The sequence below is a fragment of the Hakea prostrata genome, chromosome 9, assembly GCF_041222555.1.
Source record: "Hakea prostrata isolate BN-2017 chromosome 9, UWA_Hpros_2, whole genome shotgun sequence".
Classification (NCBI taxonomy): Eukaryota; Viridiplantae; Streptophyta; class Magnoliopsida; order Proteales; family Proteaceae; genus Hakea; species Hakea prostrata.
In genome coordinates, this window is record NC_142608.1 from 29,948,931 (window position 1) to 29,963,229 (window position 14,299).

The following is a 14,299-nucleotide window of genomic DNA, read 5'->3' on the forward strand; positions in this document are numbered from 1 at the left end:
GCGGCGATTGCGTCAATGGGGTCCATGAGCTTGGATGAGTCCGTAGGCTCCACAGCAGGTTATTGGCCTACGGGTAATTATGGTGTCCCTCTCCCTCCTTCACATGGACAGTATGATATGGGAATTAGTAACCCCTCTAGTTCTTCGTATCATGGGAGCTATGGTGTCCCTCTCCCTCCTTCACAATCAGAAGCATTCGTACCAACAAGGGCATCTGATGGCATGCGGAACGTTCCTTGGCCCTATTCTCACTTCCCTCAAATTGGAGTTCTCATGGCGGCGGAAGATGACCGCGCTATAGAATTGCAGTTAATGATTACTTAAACAATTTTCAATATCGTATGAGATGCGATGAGTATGTGAATTTGTTGGGGGGGGGCATCATTGGAGACAGTCTGAGTCACAGGAGTTCGATCCACCTAGGCACAGTACTTGGTACTGAGAGTTCCAGATTTTATATGGTTGGATGACTCTATGTATTTCGGTATTTGTACAATGAATTGTAGACTTTATATGATTTGATTTTTATGAGTTTTTAGGTTTTTAGTTTTGGGACTTTCGTCCGCGTATAGTAGGACATGGGTCGATTAAGAACATTAGTTTAGGTAATGTTTTAGGTCAAAATAACACCCCCAATGTGTTTATTGGCCTCAAATTAGGCTACACATCAAATTTTAGGTCAAAATGACCTAAAATACCCATTGAAACAGGGGTTCGATTTTTCATCAAACCCCTACCAAAAGTAGGTTGACTTTCGGCAATATGTCGCCCATGTCACCGTGTCGCCAAGGTCTGACACGGCGACATGGGTTGACATATCGAACCTTGGTTGTGATCAAGCAAATACAAGGAGATGAGATGAGCTTCTTCAGGTCGTTGTCGAGTTAGGGGCGGACCTATGAAAGGGCCGACGGACCGGATTTTTAAAAAATAATACTATTTTTCTTTTTTTTATATAGTTTTTATACAAATTTCTTAAATTTTTTCAATTTTTTTCTCTTCTCACGTGTGAAATGTCACTATTTACCCCCCCCTCAAATATTGATAACAATTTTCAAAGTTAAAATAATGAGTATAAATGTCATTCTTAATTAAGAACTATCTCCTCAATCCCTATTTATTATCTCCTCTCTTCTCTCTCTTTTCTTTTTATATATTCTCTTCTCTTTAGGTTAAGGAAAATTTTTGGAAAAAAAAAAATTTATTAGATATTCAAAATTTCATTTCTAATTAAAAACCAACTCCTCAATCCCTATTAATTATCTCCCATCTCCTCTCTCCTCTCTCCTCTCCCATCTCTTTTTTTTTTTTTTGTTACATCATCTCTCCTTCTTTACTTCCTTTTCTATAAGAGTGGGTTAAAGAAATTTTGAAAAAAAAATATACCCCACAATTAGGTTTTTTTTTTTCTCTTTCTCAATTTATTTATCATTTCTCTCTTTTTGATATTCTTTTTATTTGATTTTCTATTCTCTGTTTTTTTATTTCTTTTGTAATTTTTGTTATTTAAATTTGTTTTGTGATTTGTGAATAAAATGTTTATTGTTACTAAGGTAACTAAGTACCATTGGTTTACATCTCTTACTTTAAAAAAAATAATTTTGTTTACGTCTTCTGCCAAAGAAAATTTTGACTTGCATCTAGCTTTTTAGGGTTAAAGTCATGTGTATATGATATGGAGAAAATATAACCGAACCTGGTTCAATCCTGGTTTGACCCTCGACTCCGTTCGGGACTAAGGGAATCGACTTGTTTCCGAGCGAGCCGGGTCCAGAAGATAGCTTGCTAAGGAAGAAAACTAATTCATTCACAAGCACACCCTAATCCAATATGATCGGAATAGGCTAATCAACCTAAAGGTGGCTAGTAGTATTTGGCGGCTGTCATTCATTGCTATTATATGGATAACTACCATATAATGATCGTATTAGCAAATGAGTCATCTACTAGTCCAACATAGTAGAGCTCTATCACTTAACGGATCTATCTGTTAAGATCTAACGACTATCCGAATAATGCTCAAATACATCCAACGAAGGAGATTCGAAGGTACACTATATATAAAACATCATCTACCCACAAGGTAGGGGAGGACGAACACACATACTCAGATACATACAATCTGAATCGTATTCTCGTTATTCATTCCTTAGCTCTGTGATCCAACAAAGCCATTTGTGATTAAGTTCATCAACTAACTTAGCCTTCGGAGGTGGACTCTCGATCCCAGCGGTCGGGCCACATCTGACGTTCGTTTTTGCAGGTCATTTTCAGGAGATCTAAGGGCTGAGTAGATTTTGGACGCATCAGTATATAATTTTTTTGTATTGTTGCTTTAATTTACCTATATTTTGTTGGAACAAAAATTATCAATAATTTATTATTTTTTTTTCAAATATGTGTGGTCCTCACAAAGTATATGTAAGCCTATTATTTAATATAATAAAATAATTTAGAGGTGTGACCCTCAATAAGTCTTATAAGGGCCCACGAAATATGTGTGGTAAAAAGTATTAGTGCTTCTCCAACGGGAAGGTTATGATTTTTATTCTTCGGCCTCCCACTATTAAATCTTGGGTCCACCGTCCACCCTTGTTGTCGACTTGTCGTACAACAATTCAAACAAGGCTAGCTTTAAGAGTACGGCTGACTGGGTTGTATAACTTGTGTTGATGTTTTACGAATTTATTTTTTTGTTTATTGGACTCAAAGTTGTGAAATGAATAGCATGTGCCGCGCGCCAGAGTCCAGCCTTCAATAGCCCCGATAGACGAAGTGAGGGGCCACTTGTCTAGTTGTCTGACATGTATTATTACTATAATGCTGAATCTGGATAACGAGGGATTTTTAATAATGACATGACACGTTGTTTTTACGTATTTTCTCTAGTATTAATTTTCGTGCTCATTCTCAAACTTTATATTTATGTCATTATGTGTTTGGTGGATTTTAATAATGACATGACACGTTGTGATTAACGTTTTTTTAAGTATACTGTATACCCATTTTATTTTTAAAAAAATTAAAAAAAATCTCTAAAATTTATCATATGTTATAAAATATAAAACATATATTAAAGACAAGGAAGAAAATTATAACAAAATGAATCACTCTCTCTTACTGAATTTTGTGTATTATATGTTTATAGTAGAAATAATATTTTTTCTAATATTTAAATATCAGTCTACAAAAAAATATAATATATAATCTATATAAAATAAGATGTTCTTGATATGAAAAGATAGATTATTATAATCTTTAATTAATATAAAACTATGAATCGTCAAAGTTGTATGTTGAAATGACTTAAATTTTCATTTGAAAGTTACATCTTCTGGTATTTCTCTTTGGGTGTGATGGACAGGGGCCGACCCAGGATCAACATTAGGGGATCGAAGAATAAAAGTCCAGATAACTTCCTGCTATACATATTATGTGGCCCTTATAATATCCATTGAGGGTCCCACTTTTGAATTATTTTATTATGTTAAATAAAAGGCCCACATATATTTTTTAGGGCCTGCACATTTGAAAAAAATAGGTAAGTTATTGATAATAACATTTTTTTGCTAAAAGAAAAAACATAAACATGAATTCAACCCTAGAAATGTATTTGCAAACTAAAATTTTCTTTGCCAGGAGATGCAAACAAAATTTTAAGTTGTTGTTGTTTTTTTTTTAATTTTTTAATTTTTTAATTTTTTAATTTTTTAAGTTAAGAGATGCAAACCAATGGTAGTTTTACCTTATTAACTATAGACATTTTATTCACAATATAAAATCAAATAACAAAAATTATAGAAGAAATAAAGAAACAGATAATATAAAATCAAATAAAAATGATAAAAAGATAAACGATAAATAAATTGAGAAAGAGAAAGAATACCTCATTGTGGAAAAGACTTTTTTTTTTTCCAATTTTTCCTTTACCTACTGATGCGTCCAAAATCTGCTCAGCCCTTAGATCTCCTCGTGATGACCTGCAAAACGAAAGCGTCAGATGTGGCCCGACTGCGGGGGTCGGGAGTCCACCTCCGAAGGCTAAGTCAGTTGATGAACTTAATCACAAACGGCTCTGCTAGAAGCATAGAGCTAAGGAATGAAGAACTGGGAAAGGTGATCTAGATTGTAAGCCTCTGATAGTTTACGTCTATCAGTGTGTATTTGAATCTGAGTCCCTCACCTCGTATGGTAGTGAGGTTTATATAGAGTGTACCTTCGAATCTCCTTCGTTGGATGCACTTGAGCCTTCTTCGGGTAGTCGTTGAATCTTAACAGTTAGATCCGTTGAGCGATAGACTTCTACTAGTTTGGACTAGCAGAGGACTCCTGAGATAACCTTTAGGTTATGCGATGATTATCCCTTCGATAATGATTAGTCGCAGCTGTCAATTTGAGTCTGCCATCATTAAGGTAATTAACCTAATCCATAAGTTGGATTAGGGCGTGCTTGTAGCTGAATAAGTTTTCTTCCTCAGCAAGTCATCTTACGGATTCGGTTCGCTCGGGAGCAAGTCGATTACTTCTGTCTCGACCGGAGTCGAGGATCAAACCAAGTATGAACCCGGTTCGATCATATTTTCTCCATATCACGAGCCCCCCATACCAAGCGTTCGGTCGATCCCGAGGGCTTGGTTTTTAACTGGGTTCTTCATCAGGCAATAGTCTCTGCGTGTTCCATTAAATGTCATATCACATTTAATGCGGTGGTCACTTTTCCTCGAGCGTTGTGAGGGTAATGCCACGTGTCTCCTTGCAGTCAATCTGTCGTGGCTCACGTAACCCAAGCGACGGTTTCCAAACGCCTGTTTCGGATTCGTGAGTTCAAATTTTCAAAACGTCTTATAATCTTGATCGTCGATTTTGAATCAATCTCGATCGTTCGGATTCCCGAACACTCGCGCGGGTGTTTTAAAAGCGGTTCGTTGTCTTCGTAGGTCTCATTCTTCTTGTCTGGAATTTGAACCTTTGTCGTCTGCTTCACGCCTTCCTGCTCTCAAGCTTTTGCCTCACTGAATCAGTAAGTTTACTGGTCTTTTTTCTTTTTGTACCTTACTGCAACAAGTAATGGCGGAAGATAGGGTTTCTCTGGTACCTAGTGTTAGTAATAGTAGTGGTAATGAAGCTTTTGCTTCCCCTCCTTCCGAACAGTCGGATAGTGATAACAAAACCCTAACTGTCCTCTGGCGCGATTTTACTGAAGTTTCTCAAAAAAGTTTAGAAAGAAAAACCGAAACTCCTTCCGTCCTTCCTGAGTCTGGATCTTCCAAGACTTATAGGGTAATTGCCGAGTCTTCTAGGCAGCCTCAAACTTCCAGGTCCAATGGCGGACCTGGCTCTGTTCCCTCCGTTTTCAAGGAGGAAACTCTTCTTTCAGCAATCCAAGATTTTGATTTTCCTTCCACTTATCAGATTAGGGCTCCTCGTCCTGATGAAAGGGTTGATTCAACCCTTTCGGGTGAGTTTTCTCTGTACATAGATGCACTGGAAAGCGGGGTTCCCCTTCCCTTTTTTAATCCTTTGTTCTCAGCCGTTCTGAATCATTGGGACATTTGTCTTGGAATGCTCCTTCCCAATAGCTCGCATCTCATCGTCGGCTTCTTGGGTTTGTGTTTTGAACTTGGCATTACGCCATCTCTTTCTCTCTTTGTGCATTTTCATGCTCTTTCTATCTCCCATCCTCCCGGCTGGGTTTTTCTGTCCAAACGCAATAAAGCCGAACTTGACTGGAGGGGCAGCATCCTTGTCAAAGGAACTTGCCCTTCTAACCACAAAAGATGGCGCGAACGATACTTTTTCTATCGAGCGCCTCCATCAAATCTTAACTTCCTGACCGTCTGGAGGCGGTGTACTTCTTCTTCTGAGAATAACCGAGGCCTTCCCTTATCCAAAGAAGACGAGGCCACCATTAGGAAGATCAAATCCATTCCATGGTATCAAGAGATACATGGACTTGAGGTGGAGTATAACTCCATTCTTCAGTACTGGGGCTTGGCTCATTGTGAGCTTCTAACCATCATCCTTTAATTTTACTGAAGTGATACGTCTTTAATTCTAACTCTTGCTCTTCTTTGAAGTGCCTCCAAGAATGAACCCCGAGAATCTGCGAGTGAAGGCCACTAGGGCCGTTGTGACAGCCAAGCAACGATTGCCTAGAGCCTTGACCGTTGAGCAAGAGGCTTCTGTTCCCTCTCCCGACCCCTCTTACAGGGGTATCAGGAATATCAGGCCTGTGGCTGATGCTTCGGGTAAAGGGAAGAAACCGATGGTGGAGAGGTCTAATGTCTCCTCCTCCTCCAGAACCAAAAGGAGGCATGATACAATTGATGCTTCCTCCCATAAAAAATCCAAGAATTCTGCGGATTGTGAGGAGGTCTTCACCCCCCAATGGACCCTGAAGTTGACCGACAAGGTGACACAGGATCCTGAGAAAGCTGCAGAGTGGAGCTCCCTTAGTCTTATTCCTTCTAATCGCCAAGAATTTGAAACCCTGGACGACGTTGCCTTGGTTAGTCAATCCACAAGGTACCGGTCTTCTTGCTTACTTGTTTTTTCATAATTTCTTATGACTTCTTCTGATAATTTCTGCCTTCCCAGGAATGCTGTGTTGAGCTTCTATAAACACATGGAAGCATTGAGCCGGGTTGGCCGCAACAACTCCTTGCTGCAAACCTGTGAAGAGAATTTGGGCAAAGCCAATTCTGAGATAGACCGGCTTACTGCAGCTACCGAGGAGCTGCAAAGAAAGCACGAGGAAGAAGTGAACTCCCTCAAGGAGGCCCTTAATTCTTCAAAGGCTCGTGCTGTTGCTGCCGAGCGCGAGGCCAAGAAGCAGAAAGAAGCTGCCATGTTGTTTGGTGACAGATTGGAATTTCAATGTGCGGAGAACGAGAGATATCTGAAGTGGGCGGTTCCTAGCAAGCCCGAGCACATCAAGCCAAAGCTTCGGAAAGATTGTGTTCGGAAGTACCTGAACAGCGTACCTTTCTCCGAACTGCTAGGTGCCTACAACATCCAAGCTTATCGCTTGGGGCAGAATGATGTTTGGGAAAGAATTCTCGCATCAATCCCTTCCTTTGATACTGGTCCCTTTCGTGAGGTGTGCCATAAAGAGGCCTTCGGGAAATTAGGCATGGATCTCCCAAACTGGGCTTAGGAAGAAGATGATCCTTTTCCTGCTGACCCACAATATGAGGCATATCTTGCTGACGAGCCGGTGCTTCCAGAGGAAAAGTCACAAGCCGAGTCACAAGCTGCTGCTGAAGGGGGCTCTGTCGACGTCAATCTTGAGGAAGGCTCTTCTCAGGATCCTGAGAAAAGTCCCCCTGCCCATGGTTCCTCGGGCATCAATGAAGAAAAGGCTTTTAGGGAGTTATCTCTTTTTTTTTTTTTTTTTTTTTTTGTAAAGATTGACCTCCTTGCTAATGAATAGACACTTCTTTTTCATGTTGGCCTTACCATTTCCTCATCTCCTATCGAAATCTTGTCTTGAATATCAAAATATAAATGATAAAACTTATCACTTAACTTCACATTCTTCGACGAATGATAATCTTGTAAAGATATTATGAAGATACGTTTTGGAAAGATGCATTAACCTTTCCCACTCCTTCATTTACTGCAAAGTCCACACATTTCCCTTCTGGTATCCGCGAAGTCCAAACGTTTCCTTGCCTTAGTATACCATTCACTGTTTCCAATGAATCGGTAATACATCCATTATCACAATGGCGGTGTGACGATTGGAGGTATCCCTGCATCGGGTGCTCACCTCCACATGTTTCCATGTGGCCTCCCTCTGACCGTTGATCTTGCTTGTTGCGGATTTTGAAGCGTCATTTCGATCTGGGCCATTGGTTGTCTTTAGCTCTCAACCGTCGTCTTAATACCTGAGGCTATTTAAAAAGCCTTCGTGGGTACTCTCCATCTATCCTGCTATCTGCAAGTTAGATTTGCTAAAGCGACATTCTGTCCTCCAGCTTGCTTCCGTATTGCTCGTACTCCAACAATAACTCTATCAACTTCTGGACAAGTGAGTTTTTTGATTACTCATCTCTTTCCCCTTTCCCCCTGATTAAACTGCACAGTAGTAGTACTTGGGGTTTAGTTAATTGGGTTTGCATATTTGACAGAGAACTAGGGTTTTCCCGTGTTGCTGGGCTTTTGTACTGATACGACTTTTCTTGTGTATACAGTGGCTCCCAGAATCGATCCAAACTTTATCAGAGCGAAATCTTGTAAGAAAATCATTCCGTCGGCGGTGGTTGGAGCCAGTGAGGGGGTTTCAGCTAGTGAATCCTCCAAGCGTAAGGCGAATGCTGTTGGTGAATCTTCAAGTCAGATTCCCACAGTTTCTATTGATGCCGCCCCTACGCCTCTTCTGCCTGAAGTGATCGCTCGTTCTTCCCAGGAAGATCTTGATCACTCCGTTGTTGATGGCGTTGCTGACGCCCCTGCTGCAGAGACCATTCATGCACCCCCGAAGGAGATTCTTCAGGCATCTGAGGCAACTATGTTGGCGTCTGATGAAGGTGTGGTCCCAGCAGGTGCTGCTCCTATTTCCAATTCTAGTGCTTGTTTAGCATCCTCCTTCCCTCCTTTGGAGTTGGAGGATTTTGCCACCAGGAAGCGCCGTCGGGTGACAAGTGATGCAGCTCATCCTTCTCTTGATGTAGCTCATCCTTCTCATCGTTCGCCCGAATTAGTGTCAAACCAGTCTAACAGAGCATTGGAATGGTGCACTGCTGCTCAAATGACTTCTGAGAGTGCAGTTCTTTCCAAACATCCAGATGAGGTCTTTATGAAGTCAATGGTGATGTAAGTCTTTCTTCATTATCTTTTGATTCTGAATATTACTCTTCTACTCCTTTTAACTCGGAAGTTGTTTGCAGAAGTCTTACTGGTAACTTCCACAACCAAGTGGAAGTAGTCTCTAGGCTCAATAGGTTGAGCAATGAAGTTTCCAGGCTTCGGGAAATCTCTGAAGCTAAAGATGCTGAGATTGCTCACCTTAGGAAACTAGCTTGGGAGGTTGCAGGAGAAAAGAATTCGGTGATTGATCGTCTTCGGTCAGACTTGGATGATGCCAGGGAGAAGATCCGGCAACTGGAGCGAGGAGTTGGAAAGTCAGGAGCCAAAGGATCTGAAGCATTACCTCAAAGGCAAGCTGTTGTTCGTTTGCCCGAATCCCTTCCAACTGATGTTCGCAGAGCCTGCGTCTTCAAGTATTTACACAGTAAGCCCTTTGTTGATATGCTGAATGCTTATAACTTGCAGGCGTACCGGGATGGTGAGAATGAAGTATGGGAATCAATATTATGGAAGGATCCTCATTTTGATACAACTCCCTACAGTGCTGTTTGCCATCCTGAAGTATTTACCAACCTGGGCCTTTCTCCTCCTGACTAAACCAAAAATAAGATTGATCCTCCTCCTTCCGATCCAGATATTATGCATTATCTGGAAGATTCTCCTGTTTATTCTCCCTTGGAAGGATTCAATTATGACGAGCTCGCCTTGAATGCAAGTTTGGTCGAAGACCCTACTTCTCCTGGACAAGCTGGACAAAGAGTATGAAATTGTGGAGGATTTTATACATACTGAAATGTTTTTTGTAATCCTCCTTTCTCCTCTTCTTTTCCTTGAATCCATACCAATGATTGACTCATGTGTTTGTTCTAGCAAAGTTGTGCCGATCTTGTATGACTTCTTAATGATCACCGATGATGACTTTCTTTTTTGACTGAAGATTGTATCCAGCTCTTGTAATCTTATGTTTGATGTTGAAACTGGCCTCTTTTGGTCTTTTGAAGAAATAAGAAGTTAACTTCATCTTGAACTTTGCTAGTCATTTGAATCGCTGTTGCATTAGGTCTTAGTTGTTTGGAACAATGCCTTTACTTAAAGATTTCCGAAGAAATACAATAAGTCTGAGAAGGAACTCACTTGGGTTTTAAACCGATGCCTTGTAGAAGGAACTCACTCAGGTTTTAAACTGATGCCTTTACTTAAGGATTTCCGAAGAAATACAATAAGTCTGAGAAGGAACTCACTCGGGTTTTAAACCGATGCCTTTACTTAAGGATAATTCGAAAATTCAATAAGTCTTGAAGGAACTTACTCGGGTTTCAAACCGATGCCTTGCGGAAGGAACTCACTCAGATTTTCATCCGATGCCTTGACTTAAGAAATTCCGAAAAAATTCCATAAGTGTTGAAGGACCTACATGGATTTTCATCCGATGCCTTATAGTTGGATCTTGTTCTTGAATGTGGTGTATGATGCCCCCCAATCAAAAGATAATTTGTTGAAAGCCAAAAATTGCATTAATTGAGTTGAAAATTTTTACATCACGAACAAAATTGAAATCATCATCAAGGATAAATTTTTTTTAGATGCCTGGCATTCCACGAACGATCCAACTCTTTCTGGGTGTTGATGTTCTTCAGCCTGTAAGCTCCTGAACCGATCGGTTTTACAACCATATAAGGTCCTTCCCAGGAAGGGTCCAATTTTTTTTGGTGACGTGGGTCGGAAGAAGGTGTTTCTCAACACCAAATCTCCGGCTAAGTATCGACGATTCTTTACTCGAGTATTATAATGAGACGCTATTCTTCTTTGATAATGTTGAGTTCGTGCTATTGCCTTTGCCCGAACTTTGTCCAACAAATCAAGACTATCAAGCAGTCCTTGCTCGTTCGCTTTTTCCTCGAATTCTCGATCCCGTATTGTCCCCGCCATTATCTCCACCGGTGCCAATGCTTCAGACCCGTATGCTAACCTGAATGGAGTTTCTCCTGTGGGTGTTCGAACCGTAGTTCTATAGGCCCACAGTACATTATGAAGTTCTTCGACCCATAAAGCCTTGTCAGCTTCGAGTCTTCTCTTTATCCCGATGCTCGATCATATATGTTCCGCAAAATTGCTCAAATTGCGGACAGTCGAACTGAGTACCATGGTCAGTGACGATAATCTTTGGAATCCCAAAGCGATATATGATTGACTCAAGCACGAATTTCTCCACTTTTTTCTCAGTGATTGTTTCCAGAGCACTGGCCTCAACCCATTTGGTGAAGTAGTCAATTGCTACTATCAAATATTCTCGCCTGCCTGACGCCATGGTGAACTTGCCCATGATATCAATTCCCCACATCGCAAAGGGGATGGGATCTAGAATTGAAGTCATGGTTTCCGATGGGCGCTTCGATACTGTAGCATGAATTTGACAGTTGCCACATCGACGAACATACTTCATAGCAGCCTCTTGGATCTTAGGCCAATATAACCCAAGTCTTAGAATTTTGTGGGCCAGGGCTCGTCCACCCATGTGAGCTCCACAAATTCCTTCATGAACCTCAGCCAAGACTGATTTTGCTCCTTCGGGACCTATACATCTCATAAGGGGTCTAGAATGAGATCTTTTGTATAGTCTCCCATTCTGAATGACAAATCTCGCCGATCGTATTTTGATCAATCTTGCCTCTTTTGGATCCTCAGGTAATTTGTCATCTCTCAGATACTCGATTATCGGATCCATCAAGTAACGCTCTGCTTCAATATAAGAAATTTCTTTCTCATGATAACTTGGAAATGTTATCTCTTCAATGTAGACCAAAGGGTCTAGATTCTTTTCTTTGGCATTGGCTAGTCGGGATAGTTCATCTACCACTGTATTTTCAGTCCTCGAAATCTGAGATATCTTCAAATTCCGAAATTGGTTTTGAAATGCCTGCACTATCTCTTGATATTTCTGCAAGCGTGGTTCTTTAATACCATACTCCCCCTGGACTTGGTTGACTATAAGTTGAGAGTCACTATAAATAGTAACATCTGTGATAGACAATGCCTTTGACAACCGAAGTCCAGCTATCAGAGCCTCATATTCTGCTTCATTATTACTTGCTTCGAATGCAAATCTCAAAGCATAGCGAATAATAAATCTTGCTAGACTTTTCAATAGAATTCCAGCTCCTGCTCCATCTTTATTACTTGAACCATCCACATATACCTCCCAAGTGGTTGGTATAATGGGATCTTCAATGGTGGACTCCACTGGTGTAGTAGTTTCTACTACAAAATCGGCTAATGCCTGAGCTTTGATTGCGGTTCTGGGCTTAAAGCTCACTTGGAACTCGCTGAGTTCAACCGACAGGGCCACCATCCTTCCAGACAAATCAAGTTTATTAAGAACTTTACTGAGAGGAAAAGTTGTAAATACCTTAATTGGATGAGCCTGGAAATATGGCCTTAGCTTCCTAGCAGCCATCATGAGAGCCGAGCCCTGCTTCTCAATCTGTGAATATCGTGTCTCCGCATCTAGCAATACGTGGCTCACATAGTAAATCGGCCACTATTTTTTATCTTTCTCACGAACAAGTACTGCACTGACCGCTGAAAGGGACGTCGCTAGATATAGCTGTAATATTTCCCCCTTCTCTGGTCGGGACAAGATCGGCGGTTGTCCGAGTGCTTCTTTTAATTCCTCAAAAGCTTTATGGCATTCTTTGGTCCATTTTGCTTCCTTGCTGCCCCTCAAATCTTTGAGTGCCTTGAAGAATGGCAAACACTTTTCTCCAGACTTGGAGATGAAACGATTCAAAGCGGCAACTCTCCTTGTTAAACACTGCACATCACGAACAGTTTTGGGAGCCTCCATGTCAACGAGAGCTTGTATTTTGGCAGGATTAGCCTCAATACCTCTCTGTGACACCATGAAGCCCAAAAATTTGCTTGAAGAAACTCCAAAGGTGCACTTTTCTGGATTCAGCTTCATTTGATATTTTCGCAACAATGAGAATACCTCAGTCAAATCTGCAATATGATTTGCTTTTGTAAAGCTCTTCACAAGCATGTCATCCACATAAGCTTCGACATTCTTCCCTATCAAGTCTTTGAAATTTTGTTGATGGCCCTCTGATATGTAGCTCCTGCATTCTTCAAGCCAAATGGCATGACTTTATAATAGTAGCTTTCATGATCAGTCATGAAAGCCGTGAACTTCTCATCTTCCTTATTCATAAGGATCTGATTATACCCTGAGTAGGCATCCATGAAACTTAGAGTTTCATATCCTACAGTCGCGTCTATCAAGAGGTCAATCCGAGGCAACAGATAGCAATCTTTAGGGCAAGCCTTGTTGAGATCTGTGTAGTCTGTACACATCCTCCACTTCCCATTCGTCTTTTTTACCATTACCACGTTAGCTAACCAAGTTGGGCATTCAATTGGTTCTATGAAACCAGAATTCTTCAGTTTTTCAACTTCTCCCCGAACGGCTTCATACTTTTCAATGGAGAAATTTCTCCTTTTTTGTATCACTGGTTTCACCTTCGGATCTATCAAGAGTTTATGCTCTGCGACAGCCCGATCGATTCCTGGCATGTCTTCAGCAGACCATGCAAATATGTCATTATTATGTTGAAGAAATAACTTCAACTCATCTTTGAATTTCTCTAGCTGTTCAGACCCGATATAAGTAATCTTCTTCTTATCCTCGGTACACAGTTGGATTTGCTCCAGCTTCTCCACTAGTTCGGGCCTTTGCATTTCTGCTTCTTCCCGATCGTCTCGAACTTTTATAGGTAGGGCAGTCACCTTCCTCGGGCCCTCCTTGTCTTTTAAATAGGCAACGTAACATTGTCGAGAGATCCTTTGGTCAGAGGAAACTTGATCGATTCCCATATCAATTGAGAATTTTATCTTCAGGTGTTTTGTCGAAACAATAGCACCTATCTTGGATAAAGATGGTCGCTCGAGGATAACATTATAAGCTGGCAGTTCCCGAACCACCAAAAAATTGATTCGGACGGTTGTTTCCTTAGGGAAACTTCCAATAGGTAAGTCCAACTGGACAGATCCTTCCGCCATTGCAGATGATCCTGCAAAACCATATAGATGCATGGATGAAGGCTCCATCAAGTCCTCATCCACCTTTAGCTTTTGATACACTTCATAAGAAATTAGGTCAGCTGCAGACCCCGTATCAACCAAAACTCTATGCACTTCCCGGCGTGCAATCTCTACCTTGATGACTACGGCATCATCATGAGGTAAACAAACGCCTCTTTCATCCTCCTCGCCAAAGGTGATAGAATCTTCACCATTCGGCTTCTTTCGCTTCTGTGTCTCTCCGGTTCCGACAAATTTGGATTTTGTTTTCAAACTTCGGAGTGATTCGGGCTCTGGTCCTCCGAAAATGGTAAGGATCGGTGACCGAGTAGCTTCAATCACCTCCTTGCCCTTCTTAGATTTTGGAGCCTCCCTTGATCGTTCTGAACTAACCGAACGATCCCTTTTAGGG